This window comes from Elephantulus edwardii, unplaced genomic scaffold (genome assembly GCF_000299155.1).
Source record: "Elephantulus edwardii isolate Elephantulus edwardi_28Jun2011 unplaced genomic scaffold, EleEdw1.0 scaffold00098, whole genome shotgun sequence".
Taxonomy (NCBI): Eukaryota; Metazoa; Chordata; class Mammalia; order Macroscelidea; family Macroscelididae; genus Elephantulus; species Elephantulus edwardii.
In genome coordinates, this window is record NW_006399848.1 from 12,756,138 (window position 1) to 12,763,164 (window position 7,027).

The window sequence follows — 7,027 nt, forward strand, 5'->3', positions numbered from 1 at the left end:
ACTCGAGAATCTAAGCAGCTTCTCCAATAGCTATTTTATAAATACTTTGGCATGACATAACCATAAAAGGGTAGAAATTTAGAGTTGCATACATACATAAAAGATGATTAAAAGGCAGGAAAAGAGAAAGATATGTTTTTAAGAGCAACGCACATCATAAAATTTGAACAATATTTTAAAAACTTCAGATGAGAACATGTGAGAAGTTTATTGGGAGTTGAAATGGTCCATGAAAAAAAAATTAATAGCTGTAATTTTATTTAAATAGAAATAAAAAGAGAACTAAATGATTATGATTGAAAAACATATGGAAGTATTTTCATCATTGGGGGGCATCTCAGATTCAAAAACTCATTCAGTTTCAACATTTTTGTATTTTCTGGAGTACACTCTAGGATTAATAGAAAGAAAGTTGATGCCTTTGAACTGTGGTGTTGGAGAAGAGTGTTAAATATACCATGGACTGCTAGGAGAACAAACAAGTTCATCCTGGAGAGGGTGAAGCCAGGCTGCTCCTTGGAGGCATGGATTCTTAAGCCTCATCTGACATACTTTGGACATGTTTCAAGGAGGGACCAGTCCTTGGAGAGGGACGTCATTCTTGGGAGGGTGAAGAGACAGTGAAGGAGAGGAAGACCCTTGAGGAGATGGATTGATTCCTTGACTGGAATATGTGAGTCAGAGACAATGAGATTGGCACCAGATAGAGAAGGGTTTAGGCTGTTGTACATAGGGTTGCTATGAGTTGCAGGCAACTTGAAAAACAATGTACTAAATAATTGCATTCTGTTTAATTATTTAGAAACAACGATTTACAAATTTTCTCCAAATCTGGTAATTTGGTGACTCTGGTGGCATAGTCTGTAGGGAATTGTGTTGATAAGTCAAAAATGATTTTTTTGTTGTTGTTGTTGTTGCTGGTGTTTTGTTGTGTGATTTTGTTCCCATTTAACAATCTCAGTTAATCAAGTTACACGTCTTAATTTTTCCTTTTAAAAAATGAGTCAAATGAGAAAATTAGGCTTAAATGATGGAGAGATTCCGAATCAGTGCAAAGAAACAGATAAGTAACAACATCTAGTCAAAGAAAAAGGGGTAGATGGTAACCAGAGGAATAGATGGACATACAAGTCACAGAAAAAAAAGGTGATAACAATTTTTGTTAAGGTTCCAATTAAGACTGATTTTTATGAGCGAAAGGGTCTTGAGAATAAAATTAATTTACCTAAATATAAATATATTACAACTAAAATGTGACTAGAAATGAAGAACTCCAGTGACTTACTGTTAAGGAATCCACCAGCTGTTTAGTGGGAGAAAGATAAACTACCATCTCTTAAAGTGTTTGTTACCTCTGGAAACCCACCGAAAGGTCAGAGTTGGCCCAAGTCAACAGCACAAACAACAGTCCTATGCAAACAGGCGAACAGAACATATCTTTAAAAATAATTTCTGTTTTGGTCCCTTAAAAACCTTCCAAAGCACTTGGGTCTTGGGCTCTGGCGCTGCACGCAGAGGCTTCTGAAAGGCAGGAAGCATGATTGGCGTTTGTATGATTTCTGGAGGCAGCAGCTTCAGACCTCGGCCAAAATGACAAAAGCAGCTAGACCAACTTTTGAGCCGGAAGAGGAAAAGGAGAAAGTGATTTGAATCAGCTCTCCAAGCAATATGCAAGCAGAAACTTAATGTCTCATGTTGTTGTTGTTGTTATGTGCCGTCGAGTCCTTTCCGACTCATAGCGACCCTATGCACAACAGCCCTAAACCCTGCTCTATCCTGCGCCAACCGCACCGCCTCTGGCACACCCATCCCGATTACCCCAGTCACCGAATCAATCCATCTCATAGAGGGTCTTCCCCTCCTGCGCTGTCCCTCCACCCTCCCAAGCATGATGTCCCTCTCCAAGGACCCATCCCTCCTGGAAACATGTCCAAAGTATGTCAGCCGAAGCCCCAGAATCCTTGCCTCCAAGGAGTAGCTTGCTTTAATCCTCTCCAAGATGAATCTGTTTGTTTTCCTGGCAGTCCAGGGTACATTCAGTACCCTTCTCCAGCACCACAGCTCAAAAGCATCCACTCTCCTTCTGTCCTCCCTAGTCATTGTCCAACTCTATAGGCACACGATTGGCCCTGAAGTAGTTCGCAATCTTGAATTCAGAAGAGTCGGAAGAGAGAGAAAGACCTGCCGCAAGAGAAAAACATAGAGATACCTCCAGAGGGGAACACACAACTTCTTCAGTATCAAAGACGACTAGGCTAGACCAGGTTCTTTCCGCTAACTTTGGTGCAGATGATCCTCTAAGAGGAGCGTGATAGAGATGAAGATTTTGAAGAAAAGGTAGTTGATGATGATGATGATGACGATGGTGATATTGATACTGCAGCTCTTCTTGCAGAGCTAAGAAAAAAAAAATTTAAAAAGCTGAAGAGAAAGCCAGGAAGGAACAAGAACAAGAAGTCGATGAAGAGAGAATAAGCTCAGAGAACATTCTGAGTGGAAACCCGTTTCTTAGCATCACTGGTCCATCCGTCTCAGGCTAACTTCAAGTAAAAATATGATGAGATGATGATGTTGTTTTGAAGAATTGTCAAAAGATGTAGATGATCAGAAGAAAGGCCAAAGATTTGTTTATGATACTCTGTGATCTCAATTTTAAGAAAAGTTCATGAGGAAACTTACTAAGTAGTATAGTTTCATATGCTTAATTATTAAAAGACTGTAAAATATAAAAATAATCATTTCCATTTCTAATTTGTTTTACAAAAAATATTATATTGGTTGCTTATTTCTTCTGGCTCTCACCCATATAAATAAATAGCTCTTTTTAATATTCTTTATTTTATTTTTCTGTCTGTGTATTGTCAAATTGCAACTGACTGGTGCAGGAGGAGATTGCTCCTCCTTCTTCAGAGAGCATCTGGTGGATTTGAACCGCTTACTTCTGGGATTGCAGTGCAGCTTCTTGCCACTAAGCCATCAGGACACAGAGCTCCCTTAAATAAATAGCTCTGATGCATTAAAGGATTCTTTAAATTGAACATGAAAGTCAATATTATGGTGTTCTCTTCTCTCAGTATTATTAATAAGTCTTCTTCCAATCCTGACACCACATTCTTCTTCATAGAGTCCGGCTCCTCAAACAATTTGCTCAGCATAGAGATGTAACAGATACAGTGAGAGAACACAACCCTGTCACACACACACACACACATCTTTCTTGATTTTAAACCAAGTAGTATTCCCTTGCTTTGTTTGCATAACAGTTTTTAATGTCTGGGTATAGGTTTTGCATGAGCACAAATAAGTCTTCTGGGATTTCCAGTCTTCTTAATATTAGCCATAATTAGTTATGATACACACAGTTAAATTTGACGCATGGTCAATAAAACACAAATAGTCATTCTTCTGGTATACTTTGCTTTTAGCCCAGATCTGTTTAATAGTATCAGCAATGGTACTGCTGATGCCCAGTTCTCTGTCTCTGCACTGTTCTAGCTGATTTTGAATCATGTTCAGCAATAGTTTGCTTGCATGCAATATTAATGATATTGTTAGATAATTTCTACATTCTGTTGGATCATCTCTCTTGGGAATAGGAACAAATATGGATCTCTTCCATTCAATTGGACAGGAAGTTCTTCCCCTAACTTCCTGGAATAGATTTGTGAGCACATCCAGGGATACATCCATTATTTAAAACATATTGATTAGTATTCCATCAAATCCTGGGGTGTTCTTGCCAATGCCTTCATTGCTTGAATTTCCTCCATACCATTGACTCTTGATAATATGGTATTTCCTGAAATATTTCAATGTCGGCCAATTCTTTTAGGTACAGTGATTCTGTGTATTTCCTCCAGCTTATATTGATGCTTCCTGGATCTTTCAAGATTTTCCCCATGGCATCTCTAAGTAATGCAACTTGAATCTTGAAACACTTGTTGTAGACGATCAAACATTGTAGCCTTCAAAATGAATTATATCTCAACATTAACAAAGTCTTACCACTGAACTGATAGAAGACATCATAATAGAAAAGACTGAAATTGTCAATGACTTCATTTTACTTGAATTCACAATCAAGACACTTTATACCAGCAGTTAGGAGAACAGGAGATGCATCTGGAAAGTCTGTAGTCAGGATCTTTCCAAATGATTGAAGAGCAATGGTATTAGTTTGAGGACTAAGGCATTGTTGATTCAGACCACATTTTAAATCACTTGCTGTACTACTGAGACCTAGACAATGAATGATGACATAAAAAATATTGAGGTTTCTGGACTGTGATGTTGGAGAAGAGTACTGAATATATCATGAACTTTCAAACAAACAGACACATATGTCTTAGACAAGGTGGAGTCAATGTTCCTGGGACACAAGAATGGTTAAGCTTCCTCTCACATACTTCGGGCTTATTAGTAGGAAAGGTTGTTTCTTAGCGGAGAACATCATGCCTGCAAAGGCGGAAGAACGACGAAGGAGAGGTGGACCTAGTAGACTGACAGAGTGGCTGCAGCAATGTGTTTATTTGTGTTAGAGATGATGCGTTTGGCACAGAAGAGGATAAGGTGCAGATTGGTTATTAATAGGACTGTTGTTAGTTTTACTTGACTTTTCAGCATCTAACAACAACAAGAAGCAGCACCTGATAATCATTTAAAGGAGTATTTACTGAGAAATGAAATACAAGTAAAACTTTTCCAAGGACTCCAGAATTTTTGAAAATATTTTTAGTGATGGCTTTCTTTTTTCCCCCCAAATGTTAAAATTTGAATAGTAATAAACAAATCTGAGAAATAATAAACACCCTGTAACAACAAGATGTAACCTTGAGTGAATTATAGAAACACTGTAAAGTAGATTAAAAAAAAATAAATTTACTTCTTCACACTCTGATAAATGATAGAGACTTTAAAGCATTTTAGAAAGCATTTGGTTTCCTAACAGTCTCATTTTCATCAATTTATATTTCTTATAGTGGAAATTGCCTTGAATGATTTAAAAATTAATTGCTTTAAAGTCTTTCCTAGAATAATTTGTTCACATTTCTGTAATAGCGGCTATTACACTTCATTAGGGAACTCTGTTGGAATCCTGCCGCCGTACTTAAGGAGAAATATGTGTGATCTCTTCCTGTGCAGTTTACTGCTTCCAAAACCCCACTGGAAGGTCAACAATGGGTCAGTTTTACCTCAACAGTATACAAGAACATTTTATTATAATTTATCTATGTTCTTGATAATTTATCACATCCACTGACTATTGAGTTCTAGAAGACCAGAATTAGTATCCATGTTTTTGACTCCCATGCTTATTCTTTTGTCTGTTGTGCTAAATATTTTTTAAAAGGGAATGCTACCACACACAGGAGCAATGATTTTGTAAATCACTGCCTAACTTGCAAAAGACTGGAGTGTATTATGCTAAGTGAAATAACTCAGTCCCATAAGGACAAATACTGCGTAAGACCATTATTGTATAAACAGATAACTAGTAGAGTGTGTACGAGGATCTGGGGCCGGGATATATTGTTGAGGAGCATGGGGGGTAACCATGGGGTCACACAATTTAATGGGGAGAGGGAGATTTGGGGAGATGGAGTAATTCTGTGTGAGGGGCAATGTATGCAAACTTTGTGGGTAAGCTGCTGTAAAACAAAAATTAAAAAAAATAAATTGTAAGAAATAAAAAATAAAAACTGAATGAAGAGATAATTATTAAAGCATATAAATGGATTTCAAAATCTTTAATGATAAGACAACAGTAGTGAGAAAAGAATAATAAGATTTAGTGGAGAAAGTTTCAAAAATCAGCAGGACTATATTGAAAAGACAAAATATTCATTATTAGAGTTTGCTGTTGTGGTTATTACGTACCTTTGGGTCAGAAGCAACTCATTGTTGACTTTCTAGTGGGTGTGCAGAGACAGTTAATAAGAGGAGATTGTTGATCTTTATCCCACAGAATAGCTGGGGGATTTGAACCACATGACTCTGGGTTGGCAGAGCAATTCCTTAACATTAAGCCACGAGAACTCCCTAATATTGGGACTAATCCTTTCAAAATGGTCAGCTTTCTTTCAATACAGATAAAGAAATAAAATGATAATATAATAAAATGAAAACTATTCTTTTATATAATATGTAGTAAAAGAATTTTAAATATAGTAATAAAGATAAATAAAGATGAAGTACATCTAATTTCGAGTACGCTAGGCAAAATTCTGAACAACATTTTTCAATTACTTGGAGTATGGTCATAACGAAGATATCCTTTATGACATAAATATATCATTCCTAAAAACATCATTAGCTGTAAAACCATGACATCAGCATTGAGATGAACAGCAATCATATACGGCATATATTGCTAAATAACTTATCAATAGCGTGCTGAAGCCACTAGGTTCTTCAAGTGTTCTGAACGTTTTAAGAATTAGTCAAGTTAAATGTTATTAAAAACTGTACTGATAAAAGTAACTAAAGAAATAATAAAGAATTTAAAAAAAAATCTGAAAATGTCACCTATGATCATTGTGATCTTACAGAAAACATACAATATGTAATCAAACTGTGAACAAGAACCTGAAAAATTAGAACTTACATTAACTACATTTGCAGCAATTGAAAAGAGGAAAAGCAGAAAAAGTTGAAAGTATTTGCACAATTTATATAATATAAACATTTGAATTACAAACATATGAATTATGGATGTAGCAATAGTTGAATTAATGTATGTTTTAATACATATGTTTGATAGCAATAAAAACAAGGGGAAAATAAAACAATAAGTATGACATTAAAAACTCATGATTTTAATGTCTCATTTTGATGTTTCATTGACTATGCAAAGGTGTTTGACTGTGTGGATCATAACAAACTGTGGCTGACTTGGAGAAGAATGGGAATCCCAGAATACTTGATCGTTCTAATGAGAAACCTATACTTGGACCAAGAGGCAGTCATCAGAACAGAGCAAGGGAACACTGCATGGTTCAAAACTGGGAAGGGTGTACACCAGGGATGT

General features: G+C 36.3%; 1 pseudogene; it reads left to right on the plus strand.

Moving 5' to 3' along the window:
• Positions 1-1,590: 1,590 nt before the first annotated feature.
• On the plus strand, positions 1,591-2,540 carry LOC102874462 (annotated as a pseudogene).
• Positions 2,541-7,027: the final 4,487 nt, after the last annotated feature.